The sequence below is a fragment of the Kogia breviceps genome, chromosome 2, assembly GCF_026419965.1.
Source record: "Kogia breviceps isolate mKogBre1 chromosome 2, mKogBre1 haplotype 1, whole genome shotgun sequence".
Taxonomy (NCBI): domain Eukaryota; kingdom Metazoa; phylum Chordata; class Mammalia; order Artiodactyla; family Physeteridae; genus Kogia; species Kogia breviceps.
Genome location: NC_081311.1, coordinates 2,201,866 through 2,228,968, shown reverse-complemented (window position 1 = coordinate 2,228,968; position 27,103 = coordinate 2,201,866). Strand labels below are relative to the sequence as shown.

The following is a 27,103-nucleotide window of genomic DNA, read 5'->3' as shown; positions in this document are numbered from 1 at the left end:
GATGTGCGCTTCCATTTCCTACGAAAAACACCTGTGAGTGGAACAGCTGGTTCCTGGTTAGGCTTATGTTTAACCTTTTTTTTTTTTTTTTTTTTTTTTTTTTTTTTGTGGTACGTGGGCCTCTCACTGTCGTGGCCTCTCTCGTTGCGGAGCACAGGCTCCGGACGCGCAGGCGCAGCGGCCATGGCTCACGGGCTTAGTTGCTCCGCGGCACGTGGGATCTTCCCAGACCAGGGCACGAACCCGTGTCTCCTGCATCGGCAGGCGGATTCTCAACCACTGCGCCACCAGGGAAGCCCACGTTTAACCTTTAACCTTTGAAGAGACTGCCCAAATGTTTTCCGAAGTGGTGGCACCATTTCACATTCCCCTCAGCAGTGGATGAGCGTCTCCCTTTCTCCACAGTCTCTCCAGGGTCAGTCTTACTGATTTCAGCTCTTCTAATGGGTTGGAGAGAGATCTCACTGTGGTTTTAATTTGCATTTCCTCAATGACCCATGATGTGGAACATCTTCTCCTGGGCTAATCTGCCATCTCTGTCTCTTCTTTGGTGGAGTGTCTGTATATCTTTTGCTCACTCTTTTTGATTGTTGAGTTTTGTATCATATCGTAGATGCCACATATAAGTGATATCGTAGGCTATTTGTCTCCCTCTGTCTGACTTACTTCACTCGGTATGACAATCTCTGGATGCATCCATGTTGCTGCCAATGGCAGTATTTCATTCTTTTTATGGCTGAGTAATATTCCATTGTGTGTGTGTGTGTGTGTGTGTGTGTGTGTGTGTGTGTGTGTGTGTGTACACACACATACATACGACATCTTCTTTATCCATTCATCCTGTCAATGGACATTTAAGTTGTTTCCATGTTTTGGCTATTGTGAATAGTGCTGCTATAAACATCAGAGTGCTGGTATCTTTTTTTTTTTTTTTTTTTTACATCTTTATTGGAGTATAATTGCTTTACAATAGTGTGTTAGTTTTTCCTTTACAACAAAGTGAATCAGCTATACACATACATATGTTCCCATATCTCTTCCCTCGTGCGTCACCCTCTCTCCCGCCCTCCCTATCCCACCCCTCTAGGTGGTCACAAAGCACCGAGCTGATCTCCCTGTGCTATGCGGCTGCTTCCCACTAGCTCTCTAATTTACATTTGGTAGTGTGTATATGTCCCTGCCACTCTCTCACTTCGTCACAGCTTACCCTTCCCCCTCCCCATATCCTCAAGTCCATTCTCTAGTAGGTCTGTGTTTTATTCCCGTCCTACCACTAATCTCTTCATGACATTTTTTTTTCTTAGAGTCCATATATATGTGTTAGCATACGGTATTTGTTTTCCTCCTTCTGACTTACTTCACTCTGTATGACAGACGCCAGGTCCATCCACCTCATTACAAATAACTCAGTTTCATTTCTTTTTATGGCTGAGTAATATTCCATTGTATATATGTGCCACATCTTCTTTATCCATTCATCTGTCGATGGACACTTAGGTTGCTTCCATGTCCTGGCTATCGTAAATAGAGCTGCAATGAACATTTTGGTACATGACTCCTTTTGAATTATGGTTTTCTCTCAATATATGCTCAGAAGTGGGATTGCTGGATCATATGGTAGTTCTATTTTTAGTTTTTAAAGGAACCTCCATACTGTTCTCCATAGCGGCTGCACCAATTTACATTCCCACCAACAGTGCAAGAGGGTTCCCTTTTCTCCACACCCTCTCCAGCATTTATTGTTTCTAGAGTTTCTGATGACGGCCATTCTGACCAGTGTCAGGTGGTATCTCATTGTAGTTTTGATTTGCATTTCTCTAATAATTAATGATATTAAACACCTTTTCATGTGCTTTTTGGCCATCTGTAGGTCTTCTCTGGAGAAATGTCTGTTTAGGTCTTCTGCCCATTTTTGGATTGGGTTGGTTGTTTGTTGTTGAGCTGCATGAGCTGTTTTATATTTTGGAAATTAAACCCTCATCGGTCACATCATTTGCAAATATTTTGTCCTTGGTGTTTTGAGAGTTCTTTGTATATTCTGGATACGAGTTCTTTTTTTTTTTAGATATATACTTTGCAATCTTTTCTCCAAGCTGTGCTTTGCCTTTCCATTCTATTGACAGTGTCTGTTGAACAGCAGAAGTTTTAAATTTTGATGAGGTCCCATTTATTGATTTATTATTTTATAGATTGTGCTTAGAGTGTCATATCTAAGAAATCTTTGTCTAACTCAAGGTCACAAAGATTTTGTCTTATGTTTCTTTTGAAGTATTGTGATTCTAGGTTTTATATCTAGGTCTATTACCCAATTTGAGTTAATTTCTGTTTAGAGTATGATGTATGGATTGAAGTTCTTTTTATTTTTTTGCATATAGCTATCCAGTTGTTCTAGGACCATTTTTTGAAAAGGTTACCTTTCTCTATTGTATCGCCTTTGTATCTTTGTCAGAACTCGGTTGTGTTGTCCATATATGTGTGGATCTGCTTCTGGCATCTGTTTTGTTCATTTGATCTACTTGTCTACCTTTATGCCAATATTGAACTATTTTCATTATTATTACTTTATAATGGCTTGAAATCAGGTAACCGGAGTCTGATGTTTTACAAAACATTCTTTTGTTGTCACGAACATAGTTCAGCAGACTTTTCTTCCCAGTCCCCGGGATATGATTCTCACTCTTTCAGGCTGCAGAGTTTCATCATGAGCCACATGTTAGCGTGTTCTATGTTTCTTAAGGAGAGAGCGAGCCTGACTCAGGCTCAGACCGGAAACGCGAGGCCGCAGGTTGGAAGCGTTCAGCCCTTTGCAGTCGGTTGTGAGACGCGCGGCCCGCTGGTGTTGGCTCCCTGTTACATCAGTCCTCGGTCAGGTTCTTCAGCTGGAACCCGTGGATCCCGAGAGGTTCTGGAAAGCCCTGCAGGGTTGTGAGATGGATTCTAACCTGGGGGGCCACTCATCACCATGCCTGCTTTACCCTCTGCAGCCCATGATATGGAGGAATCCATATTTTATGGATTTAAGGGATCCACTTTTATTTGAAACTCGGCTTCGCATGTTTGAGACCCAGAGATCCAGGCTCCTCGGGCCTGGATGTGAGGGGACATTGCCCTGCCCTCCATGCTTCCGGCAGGACCTCGGACCTCCCGCAGTGCAGGCCCAGGGGGCTGGGTGCAGCTGACCTCTCCCCTACCCCCGGCGCCTGGTGGGCACGGCTCTGCTGGAGACCTAACGTGTGCTTCTCAGAGATGAGAGGGAGGCCCTTTGCGAGGCTGCTTCCCACTTTCCATTGTTTGGGACCAGAAGGTGGCATGTCGGTGGACACCAGTGTCACCTCGTAATGTACCCTTGACATTCTCTTTTTGAGAAACGCTTGGATAATAAGTAATTATTGAATGAAATGACGTCCACATAGTAAGAGCTCCCCTGTGCCCTGGGCTCTGTCACCGGTGCCTCTGGTGCGTTCTCTCTGCATCCCTGTGGGGTGGGGACCAGGAGTCCTTCTGCGAAGCACACTCTGGCCTCCAGAGCCTGGGTTCTTGCCACTAAATGCTTCCTAAGTCCTATGGTAGGAGCAGCTATGTTTTCATTCGTGTGTTTTCACGGTTACTTAAAGCAAATTAAGAAATCTCATTTCAATACATTGACTCAGAGAGCCTTCACGTGAATTTTTAAAAAATCAGAATGAATTTAATACGGTTCAGGAAGGCTTTTTTTGAGTGTCTTGGGGATGGAGGAGACACATGGGTGTGTCAGTCTCGTTGCTACGAGGCTGACCTGTAAGGGCACCCATGCGGTGGCGTGTCTGCCTGCGCTCGATTCTAGAGGGACGCAGACATGGGTGCGGCTGAAGGGGCACCTCTGTGGAGGTGGCAGATGCCCGGCAGGGATTCCCACCGTGCTGCAGCTCTCCCTGCTGGGCGGCCTGGCGGTGGACGCTGGGCCGCCCCTCCCTCGTCCGTGCTGGCGGGGGAGTGTATGGGACGCCCAAGGGGACTGTAAGTGGCTCTGAGGAGGTAGGAGAGGTGGGGGAGGGAGCCGTGGGGCCGGTGGGTGGCCGGGGCTATAGGTTCTGCCATGATGTGTCTGGCGGCTCCTCCAGAGAGGGTCCTCCCTCGGGAATAACAGCAACGAGTACTGGGCCCCGAGCATCCGTCACCTCTCCTGTTCCTCCCCGCACCCCGGAGGTCGGTGCCCTACTATCCTCATCTCTGGGATAAAGAGACTGAGGAATCGAGAGGTGATTGGGGTGCCTGGCCTCACAGCACTGGTCAGGGGTGAGTTAGGTCCAAGCCTGGGCTCTGGGTGCCACTGTCGTCCAGGGGGCCAGGGTGGGGTTAAGCAGACACTCCCAGTGTTAAAAATCAGGAAGCCAAGAAAGCTGGTGCTTTTCCTCAAGCAAAATGATGGAAAATGCTTCCGATTTATGCATGAAAAGAGGCATAATTTTGTTACAAGATAAGTAGAGACGACGTGCTAGATGCTTTTCTTAGAGCCCAAATTGTCTCATTTCTTAGTCAAGATGTGTCTTTTCCATTCATATCTTGATGTGATCGTGTTATTACCTCCCTTTAATTTCTCTCACGTGTCCTTTTAAGAAGCTCTCACTTGTATTCAAAGTAAAATGGGGTGTGCCCTCTTTTTTCGAGAAGCCAATCACTTAAGGTAAAAAGCCAGCACTTGGGAGACAGACAGAGATGGCACCTGGGTAATTACGGTCCAAGGCGGAGAGAACCGAGTTTTCTGCAGAAAGGGGTAGTTGAAATGTTTAGTTTTTACGCTGAGCCTTCGCAGCAGTGTCTGCTGTTACTGCCCCTTAGATGGGGCCCCTGCTGTCCTTGGTGAGGATTAGAAGGCCATCGTGTTTGAGGGTGCTTGCCTTTTGCACCTCCTGTATCTTGAAATAAACTCTAGTTCCTTTTTGTGCATTCATGGACTTTCACATCAGAGCCCATGTGGGAGAGAGCATTGAACCTCTGCTGCTGAATATTTAAGATGTCAGCTTTGGGAGGCTATTGAGATACAGCACAGAAAAGAACTGGTTCTATGTGAAACCGGTTTGTCAAGACTTGCTTTCAATAATTGCTGTTAGGTCAAGTGGGATGCCAGTTAAATTAAATAAAGCTGCAGGATGAAGACTAGATGTGATAAAATTATTATTCTCTCACTTTTACAGTTCTGTATAGGCATGGAGAGATGCCAGTTAGAGCGTCAGGGCGTGGAGGGATTTGTGTCTGTTAAAATTAAGATTGTGTACAACTGGACAAAACATCTGTTGAACTGTGATTAGCCAAATTCCCCAAATTTCATTTGGACTGGTGCTAAGAGGACATGTTTGCCAAATAATGAACAAGACAGATGCCCCAATTACATGATCATATTTGTAAGAACAGTTGACTTAAAGTCAGAACGTCATTAGATAAAATGAAAATGAAGTGACACGTGGCCCCATTTATCACCTTCGGAAGCAGCCGTGTATCTTCTGGTCTGACTGCAGTGCTTTCATTGCTGATCATATTTTTGACTACAGTCTCCCAGTAACCACAGATCTGACCCGTAACACGAAATAAATGCACAAAAGCAGTGCACGTTTCCATAACATTTAAACTAGTAGAATCAACGTCCAAGTTCCATGAAATGGACACCAAGAGACCCAGGCAGCTCACGTTACCGACATTTTAACTCAAAACTGTAAGCATGTGGTGGGAGCAGCGTTCGGATCGGTGCCCGAGCCTTCCTCCGTGGTGATGCTCTCGCCGTAGCGCAGGCTCAGCGGCCACGGCTCACGGGCCCAGCCACTCCACAGCATGTGGGATCTTCCCAGATCGGGGCACGAACCCGCGTCCCCCGCATCGGCAGGCGGACTCTCAACCACTGCGCCACCAGGGAAGCCCCAGAGAGGAACTTTTTAAAGGAGGTGTGTGGACCTGATGCCCTTGTTTCTGAGCGCCACCATCTGTGGGCGAGGGTGTGGGCTCCTGGCTTGGCTCCAGAACCAGAGAGAGAGCCCTGGGGCCACTCTTAGGGGTCCAGGGAGCCTGGGCCTCTGTCTCTGAAGTGGCCCTGATGATGGATCACCTCCTGGACGCTTAGCCTGGGCCGGCAGCCGGTTAGGTGCTCCGTGAAGCTCAGCTGCTACTTGCACTGCATCCCCCGAGGTTTCAGCATCACGGCGGGCTTCCGCGTTGTCCCTGCGGCCTCAGCACATTGCCTGGAGTTGGGCTGTATTTGGGAAGGTGTGAGAATAGAGATCACTTGAGTGCAGGTATTTCACCTTGTTCTCTGTCCTCGCCCACCCTCCGGAACTTTCCCTGGACAGCCAGCAAAGGCGCCTGAGGGACTAGGGCACCAAACATTCCTGTGGTTTGACTGGAAAATCGTGGCTAATATGATGATAAATTAAATTTAAGAGAGGTCACCGGTCTTGCGCCTCAATGAATGATTTTTCAAAGTTGTATTGTGTCATGATTATCAAAGTAATGTATGCTTGCTGTGGGAAATAGCGTAGAATTTAGTTTTAAAAATAGTATAAATGTAGTAAATATTCATGAACACCCTCACCGCTCCCCCCAGCCCCTGGCTCTCTGCCCCTAGAGGAGAGCACCGTGGCAGTTATCTTTGTCCTTTACTTTAAAATAAATACAGCCCACGTGATGGTAGCGGAGGCCTCCTGCGGGCGCTGCTTGGACCCGTCGCTGTGCAGGGCTGTGCATGGCCTCCTGCAGCCCCCCCCCCCCCCTGGGGCACCGTGACCTGCCCAGCTCGCCGGCGCGGGTGGGACCAGCAGGCCTCCCCACTCCCACACTGAGCTTTCTCCTCCATCCTGGTGCACGAGGCCCACCCCAGCGCCGCTCCCTGTCTCTGGTTCCAGAAGAGGTGGCGGAAGGAAGGAGCCTGTCACTTTCTGGCATGGACAGGATTGTAAACACAAGAACGTTCCATGCGGTGGACTGCAGAGAAATGACCCGGCCTCTCCCCACAGCTGCTGCCCCCTGTACCCGCCAACCTTGCCTCAATCACAGGGCCAGCAGCTGCAGAGGCAGGACCAGCTCAGGACCGCTGGCCTCCAAACCCTCTCCTTCTGCCTCTGCCAGCCTGCCTGCCGTCGCCGAGCGCTGTGCTTCCTTCTGGGGAGGTTTCTTCTCGGATAATACCTCTCGTTACCTGACCTCAGGTGCGGTGGAATGACAGGTGGCAGACACGTAGCAACCACAAGGAGCGTTCATATAGCACTTTATATTTTCCAAAGCATTATTCTCTCATGGGGTAGACCGTGCTCTCTCAGAAAGACAGTTCTGAGAAAAGAAAGGGAGCTGGGGAGGATCCGGAGGGCTTCCTGGAAGAGGCGCCCTGGGATTGATTTTTAAGGGAAGTCTTTTCCCCCTTCTTTAGAGGGATCAGGATCATGGCTTTTCCTTCCCTCTGAGATATCAGAATTAGATTAAGGCTCAAGTTTGTTTTTTTAAAACGTATTTATTTAAAAGCTATTTCAGGGGATGTGTTTCAATCAAAGGCATTTGACATCTTTGCAGAAAATGGGAATTAAAATAAGTTTCTTTCGAGCTCACTTGGCTAAGTGAACCGACTCTGGTTTCGTGCCCTGTTTGCACAGAGTGCTTAGATTGTGCTTCGCCTTCACTTGGTAACCTCAGAGCTTCAGGGTTACGGGGAGTGAAGTCCTGGGCTGCATTCGGAGGTAATTAGATGGAGAGAAATTACCCAGGCTACTTTGGTGTTGGCCAGATCTTTCGAATATGTGTTAAACTGTGAAAATCAACTTTATCTTAATTGCCTCTGCAGTAGGTTGACAGGTGATTAATATTATGAATGTAACATCTGTGCGGAGAAGGACTGTGGCCAGGAGAATTTAGGAACCCCAAGTCAGGCGGCGGGGCGCGCATCCTCACTGCCCGTCTGGAGGCAGCTTTTAGTTACTGTTGCCACTCCGTTCTCAGCCAAGTTGTATTCTTTATTTACGTCTTTGATCTCAGAGGGTTCCCTCTGAGAACGCTGTGTCTGGGGTTCTGACTGCATCCCCGCAGGACCCCGTCCCTTCCGCTGCGTCCACCCCGGCCGGAATCGGCGCCTTGCGTCTCTCCTTTTCCTGAAATTCCCCAGTTATTCCTTCCGCGGCGCCTACAGAGACAAAACTCTGTTTCTCTGCTCTGTCCAGGAGGACCACCTGGTCCATTAATTGGTTCAAGACCAGGACAAGCTCTTCGTTTCACAGTCAGTAAATGAGTGGGGATCCCCTACCCGCCGCCGCCCCCCCCCCAGCATGGAATGAGGACAAAATGCACTTATGGAAGAGTGATGTGAGCTCTGGTCGCCGTGAAGCAGCGTGTGGTTCTGGAACCTGTTTTGCGGCCCCCTGATCCGGAAGGGGTGGACGATTCGGCCTGTCGTGAGTTAGGACACATCTCTGCCCGCAGCACTGGACCTCGTGTCCCTGTGTGTTGCCCCTCCCCCGGGCCCCCCAAGGTTCTTCTGAGTGAGCCGAGGGCATCCCTGGGGCAGGACTTCATACCAGTTGCTGAGAATCTTCAGCTTCTTTGTCTGCAGTTGCTCCGAGCTCAGACTTAAAGACAGGGAGCCATCCGCTGTATCTGTAGCTCTGGCTGCTGGCTGGACCCGGCTCCGCCAGGCTCCACATTCTTCTGTGGAAACCCTAACTGGCCTGCTCCCTTTCTGCACGGGAACCTCTGAGGCAGGATCACAGCCTTGTGGGCACCCCCTGTGTCCCTTCCCTGACCTCTGTCCCCCCGACACGTCTCGCCTTCGGGCACGTTCGTGGCATGCCCTAAACGTGACCCTCAGGACCACAGGGGTTTGTCCGGGCTGCTCACTGCCGGCTCTGGGGCCTCCGGGACCTTTGCTGGCACAGAGCACTCACCCCATAAAGATGATGAGACATTATTTTACCAGACAGAGCCCCTGGCTTCTGTTCTGCTGCCCGGTCCACCCACACTCTTTCCCGACCGTGTGGGAGCACACAGCCACCTTGGGTCTCTGGGGAGGGGCAGGTTCTAACTGGCCCTGCTGGGGACACCTTTCTCACTGCGGAGGAGACCTACTTCCTGTGGGGCGTCCATCTCCCCCTCCATCCCTGCTGGTCCAGGGCACCAGCGCCCTGCCGACTGTTGGGTGCCACCCGTCCTCTTCCCGCGACCCTGTGTGTCCTGAGGCCACCGCTCAGGAACCCAGGCCACACTCTACACACTGACGGGGAAGAAGGAGACAGCGGGAGTCCCTGCCTTGAGCCGCCCGAAGTCTCCTCTCCCCACTGAGCTGCGTGTCACGGTCGTAGGAAGGTAAAAGCTGATTTGCAGCAAGTCACAAGGTTCCTATGAGCTGGTTCTACTTCTGTCAAAACGAGGACACGTTGTGCGATGTTCTCAGTCCTTCTCCCCCTCCATTTGCTCGGCCTGTCTGTTTCCTCCGCCCCCCACGGCGCCCAAGGACAGCCCCGCCCCTGCGTCCGGGCGGGATTCTGCAGGTGGGACCCTTCATGCCCGGTGCTCTGAGAGCAGCGGTGCCCCCTGGGGCTGTGCGATGAAGTGGTGTCGCCTCCAGTCTGTGCTTGACAGAGAACTTCCCTCACGCTGGCCACATTTTAAAATCCCTTTGGTTTCCTGGCTCTGTCCTCAGCACCTCCTCGTGGCTCTGAAGTGGCCCTGTCACGGCACGAGTGCTCAGCATTTCCCCGCCGGTGCGGGCAGGTTCACCGTGGGCTCTCCAGCCCCCCGTGTGCTTTCAGTCGTTCTTCGCTCAGGAGCAGAGAAACCAGAGCAACCTTCTGTCCCGCCTCGCCGCCGGGCCCGTTAGCCCTTGGGGGCTGGCGCTCAGGCTCCGTGGCCGTGGAGTGGAGAAGGGCCAGATGTGTCCACATCTGCTTTCCCCCCCGTGACGGGCTGACTTAGAGCAGAGCGGGGCTGCCAATTAACCCGTAATATGAAATACTTGGTATGCAGATCTAATTTCTTAACTGTCAGCTTTCATTTGCCAATATGGCAGGCCTTTGTTTGTTTCCCTTACAAAACCAAATCCCTAAAACTCTGAGTTCTTAGTATTTTGAAATTTCAATTACCCGCTGTGATTGTATCTCGGTTTACAGGCACGTGCATTCGGTCGGGGCGGTGGTAAACAGCAGTGCCTTTCGAAGTGAGGAGAGCGATCCGCACCTCCAGCGGGGGTTGGAGGCTGACGCTTGCTTGAGAAGAATCACTTTCCATAAGCGCGCCAGGGCCTGGGCAGGGCGGGGGCAGGGCTGAGGCCCTTTGGGGGCCGGATGGTGTTTGTTGGGGCAGCAGCCTGGCCGCGATCCCAGCCCTGTGCTGTGTCCTGCGGCGGGGTGGGGGGGGGGGGAGGGCGTGTTCTGAAATCTGTCTGGACGACAGACCCGCCCACGTGCAGGCGCCTCGCTGGGCCCTAAAGGTGCTACTGGCGACTCAGAGCCAGGGCTCATCAACCGTCTTGATGGACCCGTAGAATCGTGACTTTGGCACTGCTATGTTCTAGAAAGCGCAGAAGTGTCTTGAACTGCCAAGAAGCTCTATACTGCTGCGAAGATCTATATGCTGTTTTTGTTTAAAGCAAGCCAAGGCTGAACGTCTTAAACCTTCACTGATCCAGTGGGCAGCAAACGGTGGTGCCTAATTGCTGCCTGTTTTCCTTCACTTAACACACACTTGTTGAGCTCCGTTCTCGATGCCGAGTGTCCAGCGACAAGCCCGACAGAGCCCTGGTGGACAGGGACACAGGGACGCCTGTCTGTCAGCACGTCCCCTGCCAGACAGTGCTGGGGGTCTGCCCTGTAAGGGTGGGCAGGTGGCAGGTGCGGTGGGTGGGAAGCTGCTCTTTCACCCACAGTGTGGACCCGGTTTCCCTAGTAAGGTGACCTTGGAGCATATATTTGAATAGATGTTTGCAAAATTTAATGGTTGTACTAAAGTCAAATGAACGCACCTATCTAAACAGGGTGGCCAAAGCTCTAAGAACAATCAGATGTTGTTTCCAGAAGCACTGAGCACGTCTTCGGAGCACCCCGGCTTTCGCTCCTCCACCTCCATCCTTGGGATGGGGTCCCCTCCGCTCCCCTGGGAAATGGAGGGGAGGGGCTCAGAGTGGGGGTGGCACCAGCGATGCTGGGGGGCCGCCCCGGAGGATGGTTCCAGAGTGGAGAGCGGGCGACCAGTTCTCAGCGGCCAGCCTCCTGCCGCCTCCCACTTACCACGTCACTGGCACCAGCGCTGCCCACGCCGACTCAGCAAGTGTCATTGCCGAGCCGAAAGGATCTGGGAGGTGGGAGGGGGTTGGGGGCTGTGAAGAAGGCGCTCCCTGAGCAGAGCCTTCGAAAGAAGACCCTCGGGGCACTGCCTGGCGTGGGGTCTTCCTCCTTTGAATGCAGGGCTGGGCCCTGATGAGGACTCACGGTCTTGGGGGTCAGGGAAGCAATTTGCCTACGTCGGGCGGCTGCAGAGAATAGAAAAATGCCCGATCTTCGCCTTTTCGTCTAGCATTTAGCTTGACGATTAGCAAAGGAGCAAGGCTTTCTGGGCACACAGTCCCTTCCAGGAACGAAGTGGGGGTGACGGCAGCACCCGGTAGGCTCCCGGAAGACGGATCTTTTTATTCTGTTGATGGAGTGATTCTGTTCTGCTTTTCCTTTTCTGTGTCTGTTTGTTTTGTAATTTGTAATTTTCTTTAGCAATTTACCAAGGACGGGTATATTTCTTTGTTTCAGTGTTTTTCCTCTGCGCATAGATTACATGTTCCAGTAGCCTCAGCTGTGAATTTTAATTATGAGGCTCAGCTCCAGGGGAGCCTCTCAAAGCAGCCGGCGTCGTTCGCAGTCCAGACCCACGTGCAGGGCACAGACAGAGGGGCTGCAACTGTACGAGGAGGTGGGGACCCAAGACCAAGGAGACGTAATCCTATAGTTCTCCTCTTGTCCCAACTCCTTTTCTTGAAGAGACCTCTGTAGCGAGGAACCAATATGCCTAAAATTACTTTTTTGGTTTTTTTGTTTTGGGCCAGTAATTGTCCTTTGGTTCTTTAAGGCAATATCACAAACCTCCAGTTGTTTTTAAAGGAGCAGTTATGGGATTTGTAGCTTGACTAAAATGGCGAATGCAGTTCTGTTCGGTTACTTCAACTTGCAGAAATAAGCTTATAGGATGTAAGAAAAATTGGGCTGCTATTACTTAGCTTAGGAAGATTGCCGGAAGCCAGTGGAATATCCACTCAGGATTCCCTGAGGCTTGTGCTGTTGCTGTTAACAGTGGGTCTGTGTCGTTCAGCACGTAGCCCCTGTGGTCCCTGCTACGCTGGACACGTCAGGCCAGGTCTGCATGGGGATGGTCCTCTGGCCTCCAACCAGCACCATCCTGCCCAGTGAGATTGTGTCTGCTCCTCCATCACCTGCAGCCCGCACCACGGCTGCATTTTATTTCAGAAGCAAAACTACCGATCTACGATTACGTGTAGTTATTTCGCTGCCACCAAAAGTGAAAGGGGCACCGAGACCTAGGGGCTTGCGACACATCCCCCTGGGGCCCGCTGTCCCAGGCTGGATTTCTAGACTTCCAGGCAGGAGGCCTGGGGGTCTGCCGGCAGATGTCCTCTGAGTGTGTCCTGGAAGGGTGGGAGCAGGCCCGGGTGGCCGCCCTGGGGCGCCCTGGACACCATGTCTGCCCAGGGTATGGTGTGGCCACCCCCCCGGCCCTGCCTCCAGGGCTGCAGAAGCTGGGGACGTTTGCCCCTGGAGGCTGGGACGTGCCTGAGGCGACGCTCTGACGGTGGCTCTGAGCGGGTGTCAGGGACTCCTTGTCAAATTGCATTTGACTTTCTGCTGTGTTCCCCGGGCTGCTGTGCCAGCTCTCCATGCAGCGGGGACCGCGTGGCGGTCCTGGGGCTGGTGAGAGAGTCTAGGAAAGCACGTGGGCGGTGCTGACCCTCAGCGGGGACCACGCAGGCATCGGCTGTGACTACCCTTCATCACAGCTGCCTAAAGCGGTGTCATCCTTTGGAAGGTTATGCGGGGGGCCCTGCCATTCATGGACGATGATGCTGGGCTTGGAGAGGTTGGCCACTTGCCTTCATCGACTCTCAGACCTGGGACGGGAGTCCGGGGCCTGGCTCGGTAAGGACTCGGCCGCTCCGTCCTCCGGCCATCTCTGCCGAGGCCCCTCTTACCGTCCCCACCTCCTCACTTGTGGTCCCTCCACCCTCTGGGCTAGGAGCCCCAGGCCGCCCCCGCCCCCGAGCCTTGCCTACTCTGGACGGCCTGTGGGAGAAAGTTCTAGAGATCCAGGCATGCCATGCTGTTTCCTTCTTGACCTCTGCAGCTCCGAATGTGCCCGGAGAGTTCATGGCCGTGTTCAGTTCGGAAGACCTGCTTCCCGGTGCTCTGGGACCCCTTCCTCCCTTCGAGAGGCACTCTTCCAGGCCCACGGCCTTCTTGCCTCAGGATGCCCGTGTTTGCTCTGGACGCTGACCCTCCCCTCCAGGGATGCTAAGCTCTGTCTGACAGTCGCCTTGGGTGTGAGGGAGCTCTTTGCGGTCCGGAGTGCGTCTGACATTGATCTCCTTGGGGTTACCTCCTCCCAAGGTGCAGACATGAGGTGGGAGGGATTTACATCTATGCCTGTTCTGGAAGCGGGGGAACTTGACAAAACTGGGCTTTTGACACCAGCAGTGAAAGGGCTGTTTCGCGGGCGTGTGGGCTGCATCCTTTGGGAGGGAGCCTGTGTGTCCCGGGGCGGCGTCCTCTGGCGACTGTTTCAGAGTGAGGGCGCCTCCCAGGGATGCTCTGTGCAGAGGTGGGGGGCAGGGGTGTGCCCACACCCGGGCCCAGGCCCATCTCGCCTGCACCGAGCTGCTGCGTGAGGGGCAGACGCCCAGAAGCACAGCTGGCCGGACACTGAGTCTCATCCTCACGTTGTAGGGGAACGAAGTTTCTCAGTTCATAAGCCTGTAAAAAATAGATGGAAAGAGAATCAATCCTTGACCCCAGCCCCCATCTAGCAATAAATCATGGAGTCATGCAAGGATAAATGAACCCTTTGGAAAAATCAATCCCGTCCATTTCATTAAATGATGCACTTCTAATAAAACTGTATTTTTATGTTTATGCTTAATGTGTATTTATCGAGATACAGATAACACTTATGTCATTTTGATGAGTTGTGCACTAGTAATAATGTAGAAAAATTCAATCCAGAAGCAGATTATTTTTAACACTTTCAGTCTTATAGTCACTGGAAATATAAAGTGTGCATATATTTCATATCAATATTCTTGTGCAGAGAAGTATGATAGGATGATAAATAACACAATTTCAAGCACAAACATTGATTCATTTGAGTTAAAATTCCATGGGAGAAGGGGAATGGAAATACAAGTTTAAGAGGAAGAAAACAGGGGCTTCCCTGGTGGCGCAGTGGTTGAGAATCCGTCTGCCAGAGCAGGGGACACGGGTTTGAGCCCTGGTCCGGGAGGATCCCACGTGCTGCGGAGCAACTAAGCCCGTGCGCCACAACTGCTGAGCCTGCGCTCTAGAGCCTGCGAGCCACAACTACTGAAACCCGCATGCCTAGAGCCTGTGCTCCGCAACAAGAGAGGACACTGCAGTGAGAGGCCCGTGCACCCAGCGAAGAGTGGCCCCCGCTCGCCGCAACTAGAGAGAGCCCACGCGCAGCAGTGAAGACCCAACACAGCCAAAAATAAACACATAAATAAATAAATAAATAAATTTTTTTTGAAAAAGAGAAAGAAACAGAAATATGGAAGATTTCTGGCTGTTAAGAAGAACCTGTCTGTGAATTTTTAAAATGGGAGATGGTGGGAGTGGTAAACATTGCCATTTAGATTCCATGTGAAGCGTTTAATAACGACGTAACAGTTTCATTGTAAATTATAATATTTACAACATGCCAGAATTTACGTCCTTTCCCACTATTTGAACCTGTACTGGACATTTTTAGAGATCAGCTGGTGGGAAGCAGCAGCATAGCACAGGGAGATCCGCTCGGTGCTTTGCCATGACCTAGAGGGGTGGGATAGGGAGGGTGGGAGGGAGGGGTATGCATATGGCTGATTCGCTTTGTTATGCAACAGAAACTAACACAGTATTGTGAAGCAATTATACTCCAATAAAGATCTATTAAAAAAAAATTCCAAGGGGTCCATCAGCGGACGGGTGAGGATGTCCTGCGGTCCCACATGCTTCGGCCAAACCGAGGCGGCAGGGAGGTGGGGTCTGAGTGCTGGGTCAAAGGCACCCCTCCCAAAGCACCCACAACCGACGGGAGGTAATTATATTTTAATTGTTTATTTTTAACCACCTTTTTATTTTAGAATAATGTTAGATTTACAGAAAAGTGGCAAAGATACACAGACATATTTAGCACACTCCACACCCAGGATCCCCCTTTGCTAGCATCTTACATTTCTGTGGTACATTTGTCACACCTGATGCACAGCACTGATATTTATTATTAATTAAAGTGCGTGTTTTATTCTTATCTTCTTCGTGTTTCCCTGAAATCCTTTTCTGCCCCAGGAGGCGGCCCTGGGCACCACATTTCATTTAGTCTCGTGGCCCCCTTGGCTCCTCTTGGCTGTGACGGTTTCTCGGTGTTTCTGTGTTTTTGGCGGAGCGGGGAGTCTGTAGACTGTCCCTCTGCCGGGCATCGTCTGAGGTTTGTCTGGTGGCCGAACTGGGGTGGTGTGTTCCTAGAAGGAAGACACAGAGGAGGTGTCCTTCTCATCACGTCCTCTCGGGGGTACGTACTCTCAACACGACGCATTTCTGCCGATGTTGACCTTGACCACCTGGCCGAGGCCGTGTCTGTCAGGCGTCTTCCCTGTCCAGTGGCTCCTTCCCTGTCCACACTGTACCCTTCGGGAGGAAGTCACCCTGCCCGGCCCACACTTTGGGGGAGTCGTGCTTCCCTCCTGGGGGAGGCGGAGGGTTGATGGAACTTTAAACAGTGTGTTCTTAGATTTAAGTTTGCTCGTGGCCCCTGAACAGGGCTATGTGTGTGTGTCATGCGTGTCTGTGTGCGTGCTGTGTTAGTATGTGTGTTGGATGCATTGTGTGTATGTATGTTGTACGTGGTATGTGTTGTGTGTGTTGTCCATGTCTGTGGTATGTGTCTGTGTGTGCATATGTTGTGTGTGTTGTGTGCGTGTTTTGCATGTTGTGCGCGTGTGCTGTGCATGTTTGTTTTGTGTTGTGCGCATGTGTTGTGCGTGTGTTGTGCATGTGTTGTATGTTTGTGTGTTGTGCCTGTGTGTTGTACGTGTCTATGGTATGTGTCTGTGTGTGCATATGTTGTGTGGGGGTGTGTTGTGTGTATGTTGTGGTTTGTGTGTTGTGTGTGCGTTTGAGTTGTATGTACATGTGTTTGTGTTGCACGTATATCGTGTCGCGTGTGTGTATGTTTTGTTGCATGTGTGTACTTTTTGTACTGTACGTGTATGGGTGTTGTGTGTGTGTGTGGTGTTGCGTTGTTTGTATCTGTTGTGTGTCTGCGTGTGCCCACCGGGAGTCACGCCGGTTGGGTCTCAGGGCCCAGCTCCCACGTGAGGCTTTGCCCGTGAGGTCAGCGTGTCCGACAGACTCGTCGCGCCCGGCCCGCTCCTGCTCGCGAGGAGGACGTTCACGGGGGGAGGAGTCAGAGCGAGACACGGAGGGGACGCGGCATCAACAGGCGCGCCCACCCGCCCTGCAGCCCGGCTCGCTCGCTCCCAGGGGCCCCGCAGCCCTGCAGGAAGCAGGGAGAAGCCGGCCAGCCCCGTGGAGGGACCCCCGACAGGTTCCTGGGGACCCACGGGCTTCTCTGGGCCCCGGGACCCCCGCCCCTGCCGCACCTGGGGGCCAGGCACGCCCGCCTCTCCCCGCCAAGACGCCGGGAGCGCCCCCCCGACCACATATGTCCACGTGTTGCGTGAAGCTGTGGACCCACGACTTGCGGAAGGCCCGTGGCCACCCCAGCCCTTCCCCCACCGGCATCGTTCCGTGGCGGAAGCGCCGCGGTCGTTCCAAGTGCTGCACCCCAACTTCACGTGTAACATCCACTCACCCTGTCGCGTTTGTGAGGTGCTGCCCTCGAGAGGCGTGGGGACAGTGTGGGCGGCATTCCTGGCGGCGAGGCCAGAGGCCCCTGTCAGCACCTCCAGGGTCAGTGCTGTGGGCCGGACCTCTGGGCCCCTGTTCCGTGGCTGTGGCCTCGGTGGCTGGTGGCCGTGAGCCCTGCCCATGCCTGAGACTGAGCGGCTTCCGGCAACCCCTGTTTAAACGACCTGCTTACGCTCGAGTTCGTTCGCTGCCATGAGGGGCGTCCCCTAAGCCTCCGTGAGGCTCCCCCATTGACCGTTGCTCAGAATCACTCATCTGCCAGTTGCCCCCATCAAGCCCCCAGGAACAGAGACTTCCAATATGGTGACGAGGTGTCAAAGGGCGACCTCCTGGTAGCTCTGCCAGGAAAATGGCTATAAATTTCTGCTCAGAGCATTGCAGGGATCCACTTGGGGAGCAGCTGAGATTGAGCTTCTGTTTGGAGTGTGTGTGTGTGTGTGTGTGTGTGTGTGTGTGTGTGTGTGAGCTCTCTGGGTAGGTGTAAAGAAAACTCTCAACCAACCATTTTCTCCTGACCCTGTACAAAGCAAGACTATTTTCATCAAATATACCTGAGCCCAAACAGCTAAGAGCATTTTCCATTTTGAATGAGGTATTCGTTTGTAGAAAGACATTTGTAGACATTCTACAAATGTCTTTCTGGAATGAACTGCAGAGGAATTTACAGCCTCTTCGTTCCAGCCTCAGTAACTCAGACGCACAGGCTGTTGACCCGGGCATCACTCTCCGTTGTGTCCGTACCCATTCGGGAGCTTCGAGCCCCGCTCAGAGGGCCAAGATCCGCCTCCAGTGAGGACAGGACCACAGCTCCCCAGCTGACCACATCAGGAGCACGAGTGGTTTGGGAATGAACGTACTGGCAGTTCTGTCACAGATCAGTTGATTCCGTATTGCTGAATTTCACTTTAATTATGACAATTAGTTTTCCGTGTGTGGGTGGACAGAATATTCGAAAAGACTTGTCACTGATGAGGAAGAAGCCCCCCGACATCCCAGCGTGTGGAGGCAGGGGAGTGCAGTGGTCAGGGCGACTGGTGGGCTCTCTCACTCAGCACCCAAGACAAAGCGACGGGAGGGCTGACAGAGAGCCCAGGCCGTCCTCAGGGCACTTCCTTGGGCCTGTTGAAAATACTTAGAAACCTGCAAATAACGCAATTTAACAAAAGCCCGTTTTTGATGTTGACTTTGTGATAAATTATTACCATTCTTCTAGCTCGTCCTGTTTTGCGTTTTATCTGTGTTGTAGTCTAAGCAAACAAACAAACAAAACCCAAACCTGTGCCCATGCACAGCTCCGCTCGAGGTCTGTGCCTGGGACACACGTCAGTGCCGAGGTGGGGACCGTGATGTCTTCCTGTTTCTTCCAGAAACAGGCTGTTGCTGGCAAACGGCTGGACCTCAGTCCTGCAGGAAAGTGGATCCTAGTATTTCACGGTTATTAACCTCCTGTTACCGACTTCTCAATACTGTTGTGCTACCAGTGCCGTGATTTGTTGCCTGTGAAGATTAAGTGTTGTTCTGACTGAGAACATATTTTTCTCTTGATGAGCATCACGGCACCCCTGCCTTCAGCAGTGGGGGGAGTGAGACAGAGGCCCGTGGGGCCCTGGCAGGAGCGGAGGAGGGCGTGGCTTGTGACGTCTGCAGAGGTCAGCGTGTCTAGAGGGTTGCGGATCCCTGCTCTTCAGTTCCCCCTGCTCCCCGCACGTGTGGGAGGTGTTCAGGCACCACGAGCACATGTCCCAGGCGTGGTCCTTCCTTCGCCAGCAGTGGCCGAGCATCCCTTGCAGGTGTCGCGTGACTAAGGCATCACCTGGGGGCGAATTACCTGCCAAGCCTCCCAGGATGGGGGAGCCGTGTCCAGCTGCTCATCCGAAGGTGACCTTTTCACTCCTATTGAGACCTCTGGACACCCACTTTTCCTCTCTTGGGCAGAGAATTAACATTTAGTTTTCTAGTTTGTTAGCAGAAGGTCTTCTCGCATTTTTCCGTCACTAAGCTGTACATCTTATCAGTCCCACACAAGCCTGTGACTCTTCTGAGCTTTGTCAACAGGGGGAGCACAAAGCTTCAGAGAGTGTGTGTGTTGGGCACCTGTGAGGATGGAGGCCCCGTGGGGACCCGTGCAATTCAGAAGAAGCCCATCGGCGCTGGCCCAGGTGGGCAGCAATATGTCCCGCCCCCCAAGGATGAGCACGGAAGGGTCTGTCGTAGGTGTGGAGTCTTCCTCTGAGATGAGTCGGGGGCCCCCACCGCCATGGGGCCTCGTGGGGGTGAGTTGGCTGTGGGATCCAAACACCTTGGGTTGTAAGAGGAAAACCCATACGCTCTCGACCTGCTATGGACGGACGCATCCCTGTGCTTTCCGAGGACTCCAGCAATGCTCACCTTCAAAACTGCCCCAAAGAGAAAATAGGTGTCACTGTAGAACCCTGATGCACTGATTGATTCAGCGAATGGTTGGTTTGTTCGTTCAGTTGAATGTCTCCTCTGCTTCAGACACTGAGCTTCCTCGCACGAGGAGAATGAGATTAAGGAGACAGGCCACTGCCTGTCTGCATCAGGTGGGGGAAGACAGATATTAATCAAATAATTACATAAGTCAGAATTCAATTATAGTTGGGAGAAGTGTAACAGTGGAAAAATATCATGAAGATATAGTGGGGGGCTTCCCTGGTGGCGCAGTGGTTAAGAATCCGCCTGCCAATGCAGGGGACACGGGTTCGAGCCCTGGTCTGGGAAGATTCCCACATGCCGCGGAGCAACTAAGCCCGTGCGCCACAACTACTGAGCCTGCGCTCTAGAGCCCGCGAGCCACAGCTACTGAGCCCGTGAGCCACAACTACTGAGCCTGCGCGTCCGGAGCCTGTGCTCCGCAACAAGAGAGGCCGCGACAGTGAGAGGCCCGCGCACCGCGATGAAGAGTGGCTCTCGCTCACCGCAACTAGAGAGAGCCCTCGCGCAGAAACGAAGACCCTACGCAGCCAAAGATAAATGAATAAATAAAGTAATTAAAAGCCATGCTCATAAAATATTTTTTTTAAAAAAGAGATATAGTGGGGATCCTGGGGTGTCATTCTGGGTTATCTGAAAATGGAGAGCCCTGCACCGGGCATGCATCTCCTGCACCCATCACCCTCACACCGGACGGCAGGTCGATGGGGATGCCGGGCACCGCTTCTACCTGGTCATCATGCACAGTGGCTGAGAGGCGGGTGCTGGGAGGGGCTGACTTGGGCGGCGGGCTCTGGTTCACCCCCGGACGGGTGGCTGGAACTGATTTGCCTGGTGGCACACATTACTCTTGGGGCTCTCCTTAGTGAGAGAGCACATCAAGTTTCGTTGGATTTCCAATCAAACTAATGAGGAGAGGTGGTTCTTCTAGGTAAATCACATCATCATGACACGGAAGTTGACGATGTCTCCTCGGCGGGTATCGAGTGCTAGGAAATAGTATCAAGTTCAAGCTGTTCTCCTCCAATAAACACGAACTGATTGCCACCTGCTTCAGAATCAAAGCTGACAACATTACGGCAGAAAGAGCTTTTATTTCCATACTAATTTCTTTTGGAAGAGAATTTGAGAAAGTCCTGATCCTGTCATCCTTTATGAAAAATGAAACCAACTTTGTCTGACGATGTAAATGGGAAAGTGGTCCCCCAAAGACCAGGTGCCATGGATGCAGCATTTGTCCCCACGGAGGCGGAGTAGCAGCGGGGCTCTGGCTGGGGGCTTGGGGCTGCCGACCCTCCCCCACCTGGAGGGGAAGCTGAAGCTTTGTGGGAAGAGAAGGTGGCCCTTGAGCTGTCAGCCTTCCTCCAAAGTGACCGAGAACTGCTTTTTCTAGAAAGACACGTGGCACCTTTTAACCACACTTCCAATCAGCAAATGGATGCTGTTTTCGTTTTAGACAGCAGTGCAGTCACAGGGGATTTTTAAAAGCTGGAAAAAGGACATGGAGATCATCGCCTGCAATTCTTCCCTCTTGCACTTCTTGGCTGAGAAATTGGGAGGAAAAGCTGGTGAGTGGCCAAGAGGTGGTGATTCAGGCCCATCGGCTTTCCTCTCCTCTGGTTGTGCTCAAATCTCCTTTGTCATTTCCCTCTAAAAACCCTCTCTTGGGCTTCCCTAGTGGCGCAGTGGTTGAGAGTCCGCCTGCCGATGCGGGGGACGCGGGTTCGTGCCCCGGTCTGGGAGGATCCCACGTGCCGCAGAGCGGCTGGGCCCGTGAGCCATGGCCGCTGCGCCTGCGCGTCCGGAGCCTGTGCTCCGCAACGGGAGAGGCCACAACAGTGAGAGGCCCGCGTACCGCAAAAGAAAAACAAAAACAAAACCCTTTCTTTTTTTAAAGTGAGGTTTAATCTGAGTTATGTGCAGGGATAAACAGAGCGATTTGAAGCACGGATCTGGGGGCCTCTAAGGAAGCCCCCCTGGCCCCCAGGCCAGCAGAGACCTCACCCCCTGCCCCCCAGGTCCCCGCAGCATCTCTGCAGGCCCCCAGGTAGTGCACACCTGTCGCTACGGGCTCTGCACCAGCACCAAGGGCACGGGGCTCGAAGGCTGACCCAGAGAGAGGGTTCCAGAACTGTGGTGCCTTGCAGAGGGCACTGGGAAGTGTGAGCGGGTAGCAAGATTTCCGTGCTTTTCTGTTGAAGGTGGTGCCTCAGGCCCGGATCAGATATAAGCCTTGGGGTCACCCCTCCTCTCCGTGGTGGTGAGGGGCATCCCAGACAGCGTGGGTCTTGTTCTCCACATCTCCACTTCTCCCCCCACGCCTTTACCCTCTGCCGGGATTGAGTGAGTTTATACTGGGTGAAACACCGTGTTTATGCAATATAGGACCTTCCGCTGAATTTTTTATGTGAAAAAGCTCTGAAAAGACAGTAACTCTCCCTTAAGTTCCATCATTGGATTCGATCAGTGCTACTGAAATCAGAATCTCAGTAGATGTTAACTCACACTTTAAAATATTCCACAGTGGACAGAGAGGAGACACCCTGTGGGGACCCATTTATAAAAGGGCTCCGAAAATACGGCTCTTTCTGCTTTGTTGCCGGTGGGGCACCTCTCAGCGTTTGGCTGCCCCTGTGGGAGCTGAGGGTGAGTCTTTGACGTAGCCGCCGCCACTAAGCTTTCCTTCAAAGTCAGACATTCCATCTATAAGTCCTATGCTCTTTTCAGTTAAATATGTGATTAAAAAAAAATGAGCTGGATTTCAAAAATGATTGCATGCTCCTTGGACCGTCCCAGTTCAGTAATACCTTGTAAGTGTGTTGTTCCAGGGAGCAGATCAAGTCCCGCCAAAGCAGAGGGTCAAAGTGCACACACCACTCTGGGGGTAGAGATGGCTCTTGTCCAGGAGAATGGCTTTGAGGTTGCTGACCAGGGGCCTCAGTCCCCTGGACCCAAGAGTCAGGTATCGGCTGACCTGATGGCCAGGTCTTCTTGTAAAAGCCTCTGAGCTACCGGATGGGGCGGTGGACATTGAGGCTGGTCACCCATCCGCCCCTGCAACTTTTATCAAATGCTTCTTCTGCCCACACTTTCTATCCTGTGAGCACAAAATGCGATGGAATTCGGGCTCGAGGAGGAGGGTTGTGGTGTTAACTGGCGAATTCTCCTCCCTAAACACTTGAGCTTAGAAGTCAGGACCTCTTTCTCTTTTCAAGGTTAAAATCACACGCTTTAAGCCCATGACCCGGAGACTGACTTTTTGCCCCTTCATTCGCAGTGAGTTCTCTGTAGGTGTGCTGTTTCCACCTGGTCTGCAGGGCCTGTGTCTCGCTGGACTGCATTTATTGGGTTGGGGAAACCTCCCCTTCCTAAACATTGATTCCTGTTCTTTTTTGCATTTTCAGCCCCTTCTCATCCTCGTTTCTCTCTTGCTACAGAATGTGGGAGGAGGCTATAGTACAATTTTCAATAGAATTAAAAACTTAGCGTTTCCTGTCATCTTTCAGCGAGACATGGGGTATAAGAGATCAGGGTTATAAGTTTCTGAGGATAATTTCACGAAGACTGACCCCCTTCAGTAAGACTCATTTGGTTGACGAAGGACCCGCCCTTCTCCCAGCCCCCATCCACGCCCGGGCTCTCCTCCTGATTTCTCAGCTCCAGGAAACACTGTCTGCCTTGCCGCCCCCATCTCGAGCGTGGAGCCTGCAAGGACTGTGTTGTGGCCATGCTGACGCTAGTCTCAGGCTGATGGACCACCCCCTCGGTCATCACTGCTGGGCCCCACCTTCACGCCCAGGAGACAGAGCCCAGGTGTTTTGCTTGCATTTCCACTGACCTTACCATTGTTAAGGACCTTAACATCGTTAACTGGCCTTAGCATTCGGAGGGACCTCCAAAGAAACTCCTGTTTGTGACGCTAGCACTGAACAGGCTGGTACTGTATTTCTGGAAGATAACCACACTATTTATACTTCTGTCAAAATTCAAGGGACTTCCCTGGTGGTCCAGTGGTTAAGACTCCGCGCTGTCAATGCAGGGGACCCAGGTTCAATCCCTGGTCAGGGAACTAGATCCTGTGTGCCACAACTAAGATCCCGCATGCCGCAGCTAAAAGATCCCTCATGCCGCAACTAAGACCTGGTGCAGCCAAATACATAAGTAAACAAATAGTTTTAAAAATTCAAGAACAATGGAAAGCCCAACTTTTATATTCTTGTGATACTGGTTTTCAAAGAAAACATGTGAAACTGGAGGAGGCCAGTGAAGTTGCCTTAAGATTTCGGTCCCCCAAATTGAATTGCCCTTCATTGGAACGAACTGCTTTTTAACACGCAAGGACCTCTGTGGCAGGAAAGTCTCACGGACAGTTTCTGAGCTCTACCAACCTGAGACCTGCTTCTAATAGGAGAGTTTGCAGGTGAAACAAGTACAGTGATTTCGTCTTTCCTGGGTTCTAGGATGGAGCAGGTTAGGACATCGTGTGAAGCTGCTGGAACCGTCAGGCAGCAGAAGGGCCCCTGAGCCTCGGAAGGTGCCCGCCCGCTGTGGGCACCCACGTGACACCGTAGGAGTCCAAGCCCCACCTGGGTTCCCATCAACCCAGGCGTCTGGCGGGTTTTCAGGGCATCTCAGCTGAAAGACTATAGAGAGTCTGGCTCGATTAAAGACCAAACTGTGGATGAGGCTATTTGCATTTTTATTTCAAAGGGACAAACTGCAGTGGCTGACTGCCCACAGCATGGCTTTGCATCCCGATTATCTTCCTAACCTTGAACTGAGGCCCGCGTGTTCTCCTGGAGCCTGTGGTCCCGTCCCAGCGGGCAGCCATTGTGTTATTCAGGTTATATCCTCAGCCCTTGCTGTGTTTTGACTGGCGCCTGGAATGGTGATTTGTGTACATTTCTTACTTTTATCCCCCCACTTGGGAGACCAGTGACGGGTTATGGGTGGACACCAGTAAGAAACAGATTCTAGTTTTGCCCTCGAGGGCTTGTACACTCCATATTCTCATGGGAGCCGTCTGTGTTCCACCAAAACCGTGCTGCTCTCTGCTCCAGGACCTTGGCCATTTCCCCACGGCCTCCTCAGTCCAGTAGAAGAGTTCTCGTGTGGCAGCGGGGTCTGCGCGTCCGGCCTCAGCCCCGTGGCGGCTGTAGGCTTTTGCTTCCTCCTCTGCGCGGTGCCCTGGCCCCCCTGCCACCCCACGTGCGCCGCCTTCGGCACCGTGACCGTCTCCAGGGCTCTCCCCGGGGTGGGGGGGCACATCCCTGCTCCTTCTCGCGTCCTTCTGGCCCGGACACCTGGTCTTCAGCTCTCCCTGCTGGGAGCCTCCACAGAAATTCATTCATCAGACATCAAACGTTTGCAAACGTCCTATTAGGCACTTGGTACTTTGATAGAATATAGAAATGAAAAGGCTACGGTCCTTACCCTCAGCGGGATTCACTGGTGCCAGGTTTTCTGAAAGAATCATCAGTAGATTCCATCCTTTCTTCCCTCCGTCCTCTCCACGGTGCTCGCCAGCCGCCTTCTACCCCCATTCTACTCCTGTCACTTCGCCCACACTTCCTTCTTTATTTATTTTATTTTTTTTTGCGGTACGTGGGCCTCTCACTGTCGCGGCCTCTCCCGTTGCGGAGCACAGGCTCCGGACGCGCAGGCGCAGCGGCCACGGCTCACGGGCCCAGCCGCTCCGCGGCACGTGGGATCTTCCCGGACCGGGGCACGAACCCGCGTCCCCTGCATCGGCAGGCAGACTCGCAACCACTGCGCCTCCAGGGAAGCCCCCCCCGCCCACTTCCTTCTCAAGGCAACCGACGTTCTCTGCGCTGCGCAAAACCCAGTGGAAAATTTCAGTCTTAATCTTACTTTTCATCAGCCTTGGAGTCAGCTGTCTCCCCCGGGACGTGGGCTCTCCGCGTGCAGGGCGGTGATCACATTAGCAGCAGGAGACGGCCGTGCTGTGTTAGGAGACTCGCAGGCCGCAGTCGACTCTCCTGGGCTGGGAGGAGACGGTAGAGGAGCCGATGCGGGGAGTCGTGGTGTCTCTCCCAGTTGGGTCCCTGCTGCAGCCCTCTTGCCCTGGTCTTCTCCGCTCTCTCATCTTTTCTCCAGCGGAGATCAGTCAGACTCCCTGTTCTCACTGCACGGATTCTGTGTCTCCCGTGCGTAAGAAGACACTGTCACGGTTTCCTGTGCCTTCCAGATACTACGACAGCAATGTTTGCCTCACCATTCAGACCTTGCCCAAGCTCCAGACTTGTACCCACCTGCCTACCGACACCTCCGCTTGGGTGTCTTGCCAGAATCATAAACTGAACACGTCCCAAACTCAACTCATCCTCTTCACCCCCTGGTTCCCTCCCTGTTGACTATCACCCCACACTTGGCAACAAGCAGCCCAGAGGAGGAGCCCGTTCCTCCTCTAGAATATCCCTTGCCAGTGAGGGCCCCAAGGATGCACTGCTGAGACCGGAAGCCCCCCCGCCCCCACCACATCCAGTCCACTTTATCCTCCACCTCCGCCACCCCAAACCCTGCATCATTTTCTGCCTGGACTGTCACGATCGTCCTCCCGTCTGCTCAGGTGCTGGGACTCCACAGCGAGGGGTCTCTAACAACGGGAACCGGACATGGCCCCTCTCCTGCTGAAACCCCTTAACGTGTGGCCGCGCCCTGACGGCCCAGCCCATGCTCTCCAGGCTCCTGTCCTCCGCTCACCACTTCCCACCAGTGCCCTGTGCTCTCCAGCTCCCGTTCCCTTGGGAGACCCTCTGTCTGCAGGGCCCTGTGTTGACCACCCTCCTTCCCCGCCTTGGCTCAGGTAAGACGCAGCTTACGTGTCACTCCCTAAGGCTGTGTTAGATGCCTCTAGGACACAGATTTGCTTGAGTGTTGTAGCAGCTATTGCTGGTAAAGGAAAACCTTTTTTGTGTGTATTTATCCCCTCTTCCCTTCCCTTGCCGGGCTGTCAACCTGCAGGAAGGAGTGTAGAGGTTGTTGACACCTGTGTGCCCGAGCCCTGGACGTAGGAGCCAGACGCTGAAAGGTTGGCAAGCTGAAGGGGGTCACCTCTGTCCCCTCTTCCCAGCCACCAGACACTCCCCACTAGGCTGTCACTGCTTTGCTGCTCCTTTGCTCTCGCGGGCTTGCCTTCCCCACTGAAGGAGAGAGGGGGGTCGTCTGGTGGCTTCGCCTCTCTGCGAAATGACCTTTAGTGCAGCTTGGCGGATTTGACGGCCACTCTCAGCGGGATGAGGTTTCATCAGCTGTGCTGTTCACTCCCCTTTTCTCCTGATGACCGTCAGAAAGAGAGTTTTCTTTCCCGGGTTTATGGCCTCAGTAGTTCAGTTACAGTTATAGTGCCCCGAACAGCTGTTACTCTTTGCAACAGTGGATCAGAAATGAAGCTGAGCTCGGGCTTAATGGAAATTGTCCCTCGAAAGGTGTGAATTTCGAACATTTATTCCCCATTAATTTCAGGTGGGCTCTAAATTGAGTGAAAC

General features: G+C 52.6%; 1 long non-coding RNA gene and 1 other non-coding gene across 2 annotated transcripts in view; both read left to right on the top strand.

Moving 5' to 3' along the window:
- Positions 1 to 27,103, top strand: part of LOC136793471 (uncharacterized) — a 466,580-nt gene that overhangs the window by 270,802 nt on the left and 168,675 nt on the right. The gene's annotated exons all lie outside the window — the stretch shown is intronic.
- On the top strand, positions 23,592 to 23,664 carry TRNAD-GUC (transfer RNA aspartic acid (anticodon GUC)). Its single transcript has one exon. It is a non-coding gene; the product is annotated as a tRNA-Asp (tRNA).